General features: G+C 39.7%; 1 non-coding gene across 1 annotated transcript; it reads right to left on the bottom strand.

Moving 5' to 3' along the window:
• Window positions 1-10723: 10723 nt before the first annotated feature.
• On the bottom strand, window positions 10724-10826 carry LOC127205442 (U6 spliceosomal RNA). The gene has a single exon (XR_007832652.1). It is a non-coding gene; the product is annotated as a U6 spliceosomal RNA (small nuclear RNA).
• Between the last annotated feature and the right edge of the window lie 1761 nt (window positions 10827-12587).

Below are 12587 nucleotides of genomic sequence, written 5' to 3'. Positions count from 1 at the left end.
AGCATTGGGTGAGCTATTTGGGGTAATAATGGACAGTTCACCCTAGTGGTGTGGGCATGGGAGAATTTGCAGGCTGCCTGTCTCAGCTGCCACCCAGGCTCAAATACAGAGCTTTGAATTGTCCCACCCCAGCATCTACCCTATTTAGGAATTGCTGGAGTATGTAAATGGGCCAGTACTACTGATTCAAAGCTGCAGAATCTCTATGACACAAGGCAATAAAAGGATATCTGAGAGGAGTCCCAATGAGAATCTCATGATGATAATGTAGCAAAAAGCAGAGGCCTCGAACCAAACCAATGACTCATTACAGTTAACTTTTGCAAGTAAAGAATTGTGGACAAAAGGGTATACAGCAGGACACACTGTCACACACTACAGCTTCCACAAAGGGACTTTTTCCTTGGAGGGGATGGGGAGGTTGCAAGGGAAGAGAACAGGTTTGAAGGGTTTGGGCACATGAGTGGGATTAGGGTGCATAATGTAAAATTCACAGAGTCAATAAAATGTTTTTAATGTGTGTTACCACACCTGTCCCCAAAACCCTTTTTATAGAAGGTTTCACATATCCCAAATTGGTCTCAAGCATACTAAGCTGTAGCAAAGAATGACTTTGAACTCCTGATAGCCTGCCTCCACCTCTCCAATGCTGGGAATACAAGTCTATCTCTGTCACTCCTAATTTCTGCAATGCTAGAAATGGAATCTAGAGCTTTGTGCATACTAGCCATGCATTCTACCAGCTGAGCTACATTGCCAGCCCAAAGTATTCTTTAATTGGGTTGATGGAGCAGTAGCTCCTGACCTAACATAAACTCTACTTTTCCAAATGGAATTTTTTTTAACAAATTGGAAGATGCAAGGCTAAAAATACAACATGGATAAATAAATTGAAAAAGAATTTCTTGCTGTGTATAGTAGTACATGCATGCAATTCTAGCACTCTTAAGTTGATAGTTCAAATTCATCCTCAGGAACCAAAAAAAAAAGGAAAGAAAGGTAAGTCCAAAACGTTGAGATTAGTAAGTGAAGTGGAAAATTACACAATTCTAAGTGCAGTGTTTACTTTGTGCTTATAATCAAAGGTTAATAACTAAATAAAATGTAATTAAAATATTTTGTACACTGTGGGTTTATGAGGTAGAGATATGTCCCGTGGTAGAGCACCTCATTTCCAGAGGACCCAAGTTTAGTTCCAAGCAACCATGTCAGTGGCTCACACTGCCTTTAATTCCAACTTTAGAGGCACCAACATTGTTTGTTTGTTTGTTTGCTTGTTTGTGACAGGTTTTCTCTGTGTAGCCTTGACTATCATGAAACTCACTATGTAGACCAGGCTGCCCTCAAACTTGGAGGCAACAACATCTTAAATATATTTAGTCTTTAAAAACAAAAACAAAAAACAAAATATTCTGTTTAGAGTAATTATGGTAGCAAGGCAAAGTTCTCTGAATGAAATTTTAGTTTTAAGAAGATTTTTGGGGCCTGGAAATGTGACTTAGTTGGTGAAATGCTTGTCTAGCATAGAGCATACACAAAAGTCCACGGTCCCATCCACAATACTGTAAAGCCAGCATGGCAGTACACACGTGCAGCTCTCATACTCAGAAAGTGGGAACATGAAGATCAGATATTAAAGTCATCCTTGCTACAGAGAAAACTTGAGGCTAGCTTGCAGTACAGGAGCCTGTGCAAAAGAAAGAAGGAAAGAAGGAAGGAAGAAGAAAGGAAGGAAAGTTAAGATCAGAGTACAAATCTCTTAATAATTTCATTAGATCTATAAAGTCAGATTACATTTCTTAGGCTCTGTTGCCACTTAGTGGTACATTGCTGTTATCATGTAAATCTGTCTTCTTCAGTGCTGTTATTGCTGTGAGCAAAGACCATGACCAAAAGCAACACTTTATTTTGCTCACATTTCTGTTTCACAGTTCATCACTGAGGGCAGGTGGAGGAGGGACAGGAATGCAGGAGGTGGTGCACAGGATTTGGAGAATAGTTGTTTACTGGCTTGTTCAGGATGCTTTCTTTCAGAAGCCAGAACCACCAGCCTATGCGTTGAAGCTCCCACAATAGTGTGGGGTTCCCAAATCAACCAATCAAATAATACAATCTCCTGAAGGCTTCTCTACAGACCATCCAATTGAAGCATTTCCTCAGCTGAGCTTCCCCACCTCTCAGACAGACAGTAGCTTTATGTCAAGTCAACATAAAACTAGCTAGGATGAAAATTAAATAAGAAATCTTGGCCTTCTTTTGGAGTAAGTGTCCCAGTGCCCCATTTCAGTCCCTACTTCTAAGACACTGGGTCTTATCCACATAAGGCTTTTTTTTTCACTGCCAAGAACAATACAGCAACTATTTTTGTCACATTGAAAAGAAATAAGACCTAGGGTGAGTTTAACTCAGAAGCCATTTACTGTGCTGTAGACATTATCCACAAACTTGGGCCTCAATTCTTTCCTCTTAAAATGATAATACTAAGACCTGCCTCATAAAGTTGTTCTCATTAAGTCAGTTAATAGGGAACTTGGAGGATGTTACAGTAGGCAAAGTGCTTGCCTCTCAGGCATGAATACAGTTTTTCAGCACTTGCATAAAAAGTTAGATGTGACAGTACATGCCTGAAACCCCAGCACTGGAGAGCCAAGACAGGTAGTGGGGCACTTTTTGGCAGCCAATCTAGCTAAAATACCAGTTCCAGGTTCAGTAAGGTACCTTGTCACAAAAATAGGAGCAAGACTGGAGAGGTGGTCCATCAGGGAAAAGTGCTTACCTTACAAGTCTCATGAGCTGAGTGAACTGAGTCAATCCCAGAACCCACATAGAAAGCCCTAAGAAGCAGTATACATCTGTAATCCCAGCACTCACACAGTGAAATTGGTGCCAGAAAAAGGAGAATCACCTATAAGCTTGTGGGCCAGCTACCCTGGAGCACACAGCACAGCTGGAACAAGGAAACCATAACACTGGAGGGATAGAACCAATTCTTGAAAGTTGTTCTCTCTCTCTCTCTCTCTCTCTCTCTCTCTCTCTCTCTCTCTCTCTCTCTCTCTCTTTCTCTCTCTCTCTCTCTCTCACACACACACACACACACACACACACATACATACACACACACACATCTCACAGTGGGAAGACATTGATGTCAATCTCTAGCCTCTACTCACCAAAACCACTTGTATTTGCAAGCACACCACACATGAAGGGTGGGATGGGGAATATAGAGACAGAGATAGAAAGAGTAATTAATATGCTTAATCTGCTCACTGCCATGTCTGACACACACAAATATTAAGTGATGTGAAACACCATAAATTACTATGACATACTTCCTAAAATGCACAAGCATGAATGTTTACATGGGAAAACAAGGCTTCAAAGTTCTTTAAGTCTACTATATGCCAGGCCACCTTTAACTCACTACTAGAATGATTAAAACTTAGAATCCTCCTGCCTCCACAGTGCACCACCATGACCAATTTTGGCAGTGCTGGAGTTACCTCCAGGGACTCAAGTATGTCGGACAATTGCACTCCCAAACTAATCTCCAGCCCACTTTTCTTCCTTCCTTTCTTCCTTTCTCTCTCCCCCTGCCCCCCTCTCTTTCTTCTCTTTCTTTCTTTCTTTCCTTCCTTCTTTCTTTTCTTCTTTCATTTTTTGGAAGAGATTTTGTTATGTAACCCATGCAGGATTTAAAACTCTTCCTACCTTGGTTTCCTGGGTATTACATATGTGGAACATTATGCCCAGCACTAAATAATCAAAATTTACTTCATGGTGTCACAATGAAGTAGTGACATAGTATTTGATGATTATAAACTCACAAGAAAATATCAAATGCTACAATGCAACCAGTTTTACTATGTCAGAATAATGCTTTAATGATGTCATAATTCAGTTTGGTGGTATAATGATGTTCTGTTATGTCACAAATTCACACTGGAATTCAGCATTATGGCACCATAATCACATGGTGATATATACTATGTGGCATTATATTGACACAGGAGGATTGTGACACCAACAGTCAGCATTGTAACAGCACAATGGGTCATTATGTCAGTCCAGTTGAGAATTTAATATAATGATTCAGGTCTGTACTTTCACAATATATTTTTAGATATTGCAATTTCATATTTTGATGACACATTGAGTTGATTTTGTGATGCACAGTGGCAAATTGTGGAGCACTGTACTGTTATAATAGACATTCAGTTGTCTATGGGGCATTGTGGTATCACAAGAGCCCTGTAGTGTCCCAACATCACATAATGGAACAAAAGATCCTTGAATTATCTCATCACACTTTACCTTTGTGATATCACAATGACCCATGATATATGACATTTGATAACACAATTGTATAATGAAATTGTCCAGTACAATGTTGTGATGACAACTGGATAATGCAATCCCACAATCCACATTGTGGTAACTCTTTAATTTTATGTGTATGAGTATTTTGCCTGAATGTATGTTTGTGTACCACATTTGTGTCTGGTGCCCTAGAGGCAAGGCAAAGGTTTAGAGCCCCTGGAACTGGAGTTACAGACAATTGTAAGCTATTACATGGAAGCTATGAATCTAAACCAGATCATCTGGAAGAGCAAGTACTCTTAAGCTCTGAGCCATCTCTTTACAGTTCTTTGTTTTGTTCTGCATTAGATAAGAGTAAATGGTCACATTTTTGCTTTATAGATGTGAGATTATTTCCTGTTATCCAAATCACTGATAAACACTGGTCTGTTGATGTCTATACTGGTGGCACTCAGAGGAAGGATAGCAGGCTACCAAGAAGGGACTTGATACCCTATGAGCATATACAGGAGGAATAGGTACCCCCTCATCACAGTGATGAGGGAGGGGAGTAAGGGTAAAATGGGAGAGAAGTAGGAATGGGAGGATACAAGGGATGGGATAACAATTTAGATGTTATGTGAATAAATTAATAAAATATATTTTTAAAATATTTTGTTTCCCTTCACAGTTAAGTATGAATGTCACTCTCTAAATGACTTCAGTGAGTATATACCTCACTTGGAAGGCATTTATAGCATTAGGTGCGTATGTAAGTATCTGTGTGCTAAAGCCAGAGGAGGAGATCATAAGTACATAAAATATCATGTTACTCTGTGAGTCAAGTGATAGTCATTGAAAAACACTCTATAGAACTGAGGATGTAGCTCAGTGGAAAAGTACACAGGGACTAAGTTAAGTTCCCAGTACGAGGTTGAGAATCCAGGTAAGGTGATACATGTCCCTAGGGGTGAGCAGGAGGGCCAGATGGTCAAGGTCATCCTCAACTACAAAGTGAGCCTGGGCCACATGAGACTGCATCAACAAGTCAAAAACTGGGTCATGGAAGATGACACAGTAAAGTACTTGCAAGTCAGGACTTAAGTTTGATTCTCAAGCCCATATTAAAAAAAAGCCACCCTTGGTGGTGTGTCCCTGGATGGAGAAATGTGATCTCAATGGCTTGCTGAGCAGCTCCACGAGAACCTGTCTCCAAGAGGTTGTTCTAACTTCCATTGATGTGCCGTGGCACGTGTGTGCTCTCTCCTCCAAGATCGTATACGTATACTGTAAGGTGGAGTGACTGGGGAGGAAAACATGTGGTTTACAAACATACATCATAGGCCTTCAGCTGTGACATTTTGATTTAATTTTAAGTTATATTCATTAGCTTAAACAAATATCAAGAAGCAAACCTACAGCCAAAGCTAAGTGTATGCTGGTGACTGGGAAATGTTCTTAACATTTGGAACATGTTCACTGTAGTCTGAGACTCACTGCCAGGCCATGGAGTGCTCCATGTGTTAAGGCCAGAAACCCAGTTCTTTAAGTGTTCTATTCCAAGGGAGTAAGATGCACAGTGATACAGGAGGACAGTTGATTTCCCACTTTAGCTTCTGTATGTGCATACATGAACACTAACACTTCACACTGGATAAAAAGGAACCCTAATGATGATTGATATGTATATTTAATAAACCTGGATTAGCAATAAAAGGGGACAAAAATTTAACAACAGGTGATGAAGAAATGTTTTGGTTTTCCCAGTTTCTAAACAATGTAGAAAAGTTTGTTGGTTGCTGTTCAAATCTTGAATGCAATTCTCTGTTAGTGAAACTGCCAGGGCCATAGGACCTCTGTGCTCATGGGAGTACTACCCAGGCAGATACAAGGATGTACTAGTCCATCACTGCACATGAGTGTTCCAGTAGTGCTCCACACATGTGTCAATGACTAAAGCACTACTAAAGTATCTCTTGTAAAACCTGATGTTTATGCAACCAATGTTTTACAGCTACTGCAGAATAAATGGATGTCCATTTGTAACAAGGAAGAGAGAGAAGAGTGTAGGAGAAGGGAGAGAAAGGGAACAGAAGCTGAGAGAGTGAGGAGAGAAGGTGGGGAGCTCGATAGTGAAGATGGGAGAGAAAGAGGCAGGAGAAAGAAATGGGAGAAAGAACCAAGAAATAGTGATAAGAAATAGTAGACAGATACAAAGAACATAGAGATAAGGTAGAAATAGGAGAAAGGTGGGTTAGAGAGAAGAAAAAGGTATAGGCATAAGAAAAGAAAACAGGGGCTAGGAAAGAGAAGGAGAGGGGGAGAATAGGACAGGACAGGATAGGGGAGAGGAATCATGCAGAGAGAGGGAGAAAAGAGGAGAGAAAGGAGAGAAAGATAATGGAGAAACGGGAAATAGAGGAGAGGAAACTATAGGGGAGAAAGAGGGAGAGAGAAAGGTTGAGAGGTGAGAGAGACAGATGAGGGAGAGCAAAGAAGGAGGAAGAAGAAGGGAAGGGACACGGTGATAGGCAAGACTGGGGGTGAGAGAAGATTGAATGCATTGTGGAGACAGATAGACAGTTGAGAGAAAAGAAAAAGGAGAATATGAGAGTGGAGAAAGAGAGAGAATGAAAAGAATGAAGAGAAAGGATGGAAAGAGAGCAAGAGGGGGATTCAATGTAAAAACCTACTATATTTTGTCAGGTGCAGTGACATAAAGTCTTGGAAGAAAGAGCATGTTTATTCATGCCCATGAGGAAGCCTGGTCCTGAGTTTGTGTTCATGTTTCCCAGGTACCCTTAGTTCAGTCGGCCAACATGAAACTACAGGCTTAAATACTAGTTGCAGCTCCACCAGTATTGTTTGATTTGTAAGGTGATTGTGCCCATAAAAACCACTGCTCTACTTCTGCAATCATAATTCACTGACTAGGTGGACTGCTATAATATTTTCATGTGTTCTAATTTTTTTAAATATATGATAATTTTTTTGCTGAACCTCTGTGTGATATGCATAAATAGTAGAACTTTTCTTGCAGCTCAACCTTTACCACCATGTGACTGTCCATTCTGATCCACTGCCATTCTCCTGAAAGCAAATGCACTGCTGTTCTACTATGGCAGGTTCATAGTGCTTTTTCATTTTATTTTTTAAAGATTTATTTATGTATATAAGCACTCCATTTGCATGTATGCCTGTATGACAGAAGAGAGCATGAGATCACATTATAGATGATTGTGAGACACCATGTAGTTGCTGGGAATAGAACTCAGGACTTCTAGATGAGCAGCCAGTGCTCTTAACAGTTGAGCCTTCTTTCCAGCCCCTCATGTTCCCATCTTTATATCTGTTTGCTTTTTAGTAAATACCCATCATTTACACTGCAGCAGTAGTACAGTGGCTGTGGCAATGACACTTTTGTGTAGTGCTATAAACTAAATGAGTGTGTACTGCTGTATTAGCATGTTAATGGACAGTAATATAGTAGTAAATCCTTGTGGCTACTGTCTAGACCTAGAGTTTCCAGGCATGCTCCTGCCATGCATTGCCAAGTACTGCATTATTGCTCTCTTTTCTCTCACTTTCTTCTTACTCTCCTTATTCTTCTCATTTTTTCACTCTCTGTCCTCCTCCTCTCATCTCTTTCCCCTCCCTATCTCTTCTTTCTCCCTCTCCCTATCTTCCTGATGTCCTCTCTCCAAGTTTTCTCCTCTTTCTTTCCCTGTTCTATCCATCACCCACCCTTCTGACCTAGTGCTTTCCCCTCTTTTTTATTCTCCCTTTTCTTGTTCATTCTCTTCTATCCATTTCTCCTCTCCCACTCTCCTTCTCCTGTGTTTCTCCCTGTGTGTCTCTTCTCTCCCCTGTCTGCCATCTCTCTCCTCTCTCTTCTCCTTAGCTCTCATGCCTCTCTTCCTCTCCTTTTTTCCTCTTTTGTCTTTCTTCCTGTTGACTCCCCCTCTCTTCCATATCTCTCTTCTCTTTCTTAACTTCTCTCTCCTTCTCTATTCTCTATTCTTTCTCAACCCTCTCTCTAATCTCTCTCCTTTTATTCACTCTTTTTAGTCCTCTTTCCTTTCTCTCCTTGCTCTCTCACACTCCATTATATTAAATAAAGTAGATAGTTTGTTATCATAAATAATCTACCGCTTATGCTAAAGTGACTAAAATTTGGTATTAAATCATTTTGTGCAGTGTTTTTGTGAATCTGAAGAGAGGAAAGAAGTGGAGGTGTGTGAACTGTGAGAGTGCAATGTCATCATCTTCAAGCAGCACATGAAGAGAAACCACCCTGTCTGTGGACACAGTGAAAACCATCAGGGGTGTCTTAGCTAGGGCTTCTGTGTGGATGGCTGCTTTGGTGGTGTGTGTGGGAATGGAAAGCCATACTTCCTACTATGTGGCAGCTGCGTGGAGAAATGCTGAGGCCTAAATACTAAGACTGAGACAAGTTCTGAAAAGTAACCTTGAAATTGTGTTGTAGATACAAGACTCTTTGGATGACAACATCTTATTCTGTTAAAACACAGGAAATATATTTCTTTTTTCATATAAAAATTTTTAATTTGACCTTCTCAGAAGTACTGTGGTTGGTTAGCTAGGGCAGAGTACATAGAAGTAGAGGAACTCTCTTCCCAGCACGTCTGAGGGCCATTTTTGGTATCCTGGGAAGACAGGCATAGTGGCATTGTGGCAGGCCCTTCATGGCAATGTTGACTGTGTTAACCATGAGCTTCTTGGAAGGCTGAGGTCAGGGCCTTCATCTTTTTAATCTCAGAAAGTGTGTGGTTGAGAATTCAAATTGACAGTACCCACCATATTTCTGGCATTGGAACCAAGATGTTTTTCATGATGGAAAAAAAACATATATTGCTCTATTTAAATGAGTTTCTATGAAAGAAGACTTTATATACATAATATCTACCTTTTCTGACTATTGAATCTTTAATGAATTTTTAAGACAGTTTGCTTAAAGGAATTAGTGTAGGTAATCAAAAATGTCACTTGGTTTTTACGCAATGATATATCTGTAAGCATCTGTGTACAAACAGCAGTTTTTACTGCATTTGTCCTATGTTAATGTCTACTCCTTGATTAATATCTGCTACTAAAATTTACCATCTTGACTGTGTGCATTTGTGTGTATATTAACTCACACTTTTCCTAAATGCATCTAAGGAAGTTTGATAACAGGGCTCACCTGTGAGAGTCAAAGTAAAAGCATCCAAGCTCAAATGTCAGCTCTGTCACAGAATGGTAATTTGTTCACATTATTTTTCAGAAAATAAATATGTACCATTTTTAAGTTTCTCTGTCCTAATTGTGGAAAACAATTAAAAATTTAAATGAGCCTTACCAGCTTCTTGGAGCATGTCCACCATTAGCTGTAACATTTGCTGTTGCTCCCAGTGGACTTTACTACACTTCCCTTAGTCTGTCTCCAGTGCCTCAGGTATGCAGTTTGCTCATGTCTCCAGGAGATGACACCAGAGTTCATTTTTGTGCACTCTGAGCTTTATGACTTCTTGAACATTTTATATCTGTCTAATAGTAACCAACCATTCTTACCAGAACTATGCCATGTTTATATTCATATACTATATGCTTATTTAAATTCCAGAAGAGTGTGACATGTTAATTTCTGATGAAGATGAAAGACTAAAAGGTGAAGAATTTGAATTGTTAGCTGACTGACTACCTCATTGTGTCAAAAACAGCTCAGTTCCCTGACAGTGACCCACTAGGAGTAGCCATGGCCACAGTTACCAACAGTATGTTCTGAAAGGCTTAGCTTATTGTCCATTTTAATATTTTTCTTAGATAAATAGTAAGAATAGTGCTTAACATCACTCACACCATCAAATCTCCTTAGCCTTTTGGACGGAAAGAGGCATGGAGTGTAGACCAGAAGGTAAGACGAAATTTTTCCTCTTTTGTTTCCCACCTTATTTCTTGAGACAGGGTCTCTCACTGAACCTGGAGCTCACTGATTTGGCCAGACTGGCCACCTGCACCTGTACATGAGTACATGTGTGCACAGACTCCAATAGGTACATAAATACTACACACACACACACACACACACACACACACACACACACACACACTGGTACTATTGATGACTTAGCTCTTTTTCAATGTTTTACTATATTTCTTTTTGCATATACATTTATATTATTACACATAAATAAAATAAACTGCATACAGCAAAAAGAACCAGAAAACAATCAGGAATTATATAAATGCTGAATTCATAGTGTTTTGGCTATTTGTGTTTGGCAACCTTGAAGAAAACATCTTTCCTATCTTGGTGAGTCTAAAATTCTGGTTGTAAACCAATATATATCATATCTCATCTCTACAAACTTAAAACATCTATCTAGACCCAGAAACATCTTAACCCCTAAACAACCAAGCTTTCAGAAATATGGAATGCCCCATGAATTTGTGTGTCATCCTTGCACAGGAGCCATGCTAATCTCCTCTGTATAGTTCTGATTTTAGTATATGTGCTGCCGAAGCAAGCAGGGTGACTTAGCTCTTTATGTGCACTCCAAGTGTAATTTATTATACCTTTCATGGAGCTGGAGAGATGGCTCAATGGTTACGAGCACCTGTTGTTCTTGTAGGGGGTCCCAAATTATATTCCCAGTATCAATATATCATTTCACAGCACTCCAGTGTCAGGGAATTTAATGCATCCTTCTGGCATTTTTGGGCACTATACACACAGTGCACATACATACATGCAGGCAAAATACTCATACACATAAAATAAAAACAAAAAATAAAAGTAATTATCGACATCTTTTCCTATCAGAAGAGACACATAAACAGAATGAAGAAAAACAAATATGTATTTAGTGGAAATTGTCTATTAACTCAGAAATCTCTAAGTTTAATATTTTAGGGAATTTTCTACTACACTAGATGTGCTGAGCAAACCCGTTGCCTTGCTATATTTCTGTGCTGACTAGAGCCCATGCAACATAAGGGAGGAGGATTGGTCACCCAGATACATTTTATCTTTCTTTGTTGAGAAATGAACAAAATCCTGCCTTCAAGTTGCCATAGCTCTGTTGGAAAGAGTTCCTCTGGGAGATAAACATTAGCGGGACAGACAGCAATCCTTGTTAACCCTCACAACCTTTAAGGAGTCTGACTGCTGCTGGTCCAGTTCTTCTGACCAGAGCCATGCTCATGCAAGTCCTGTCTCTTCTCTTAGTCACGTAAGCATTATTTTACCTCAAGTGATGCAGTTAGTCCAGGGAATAGGAGAACAGGTTCTGGTGGTGGTGGGAGGATGAGGGAGAATTTTCAAAACCTGAAGATATATTGTTGAATGAATCTTGAATAGATTTTTGGGAATCATTGATTTTTTTATTCAGTTAATACTTAGCTCTTTAGGGATTGAAAATAATGCCAATTTAGCAACTGTGTCAACTGCATTCCTTTGTTGTTGTCGTTATGGAAATTGGAAACTAAAGCTGATCCACTTGTACTAAAATTAAATGTGAGTGAGTGCTTCTGAAGAGCTGGTGTGCTATGTAAGTATCAAAAGCAGACAAAATTAACTTCAACTTTAGATGTTAGGCAGTGATTACACCTCAAGACGCAGTGGCTGCCGGGAGTCCCCAGCCTTCTGAAGTGCTGACAGTGTTCTGTTTCTTGAGTTAGAGGATGAGTACATGGGGACTTTCAGACTGAAATACCACATTCCAGTGACTCAGTGATACTTTGGGTGTGTACAATATTCATTAAAAAGAAAATGTTTAACGGTTTACATCTTACACCCATCAGAATGGCTAAGATCAAAAACTCAAATGACACCACATGTTGGTGAGGATGTGGAGAGATAGGAACACTCCTTCATTGCTGGTGGAAATGCAAACTAGTACAAACACGTTGGAAAGCTATCTGGCACTTTCTCAGAAAAAATGGGAATAGGGCTTCCTCAAGACCCAGCTATCCCACTCCTTGGAATATACCCAGAAAATGCCCTACCACACAACAGGGACATATGCTCAACCATATTCATAGCTGCTTTATACATAATAGCCAGAACATGGAAACAGCCTAAGTGTCCCTCAGTAGAAGAATGGATAAAGAAACTGTGGTATATTTACACGATGGAATACTACTCAGCTATTCGTAACTCTTTATACATATTCCGATTTACTGTGGTCTTGTGTCTCAAAACATTCACTAAAATGATCCTGACATTCATTATCACACTTAATTATGAGTAACTAGGGTGAGCTAGAGTTCAGTTCTAATACCAGTCT

This window comes from Acomys russatus, chromosome 21 (assembly GCF_903995435.1).
Source record: "Acomys russatus chromosome 21, mAcoRus1.1, whole genome shotgun sequence".
Lineage (NCBI taxonomy): Eukaryota > Metazoa > Chordata > Mammalia > Rodentia > Muridae > Acomys > Acomys russatus.
The sequence above is the reverse complement of the archived record's forward strand: the minus strand, read 5'-3'. Positions and strand labels throughout refer to the sequence as shown.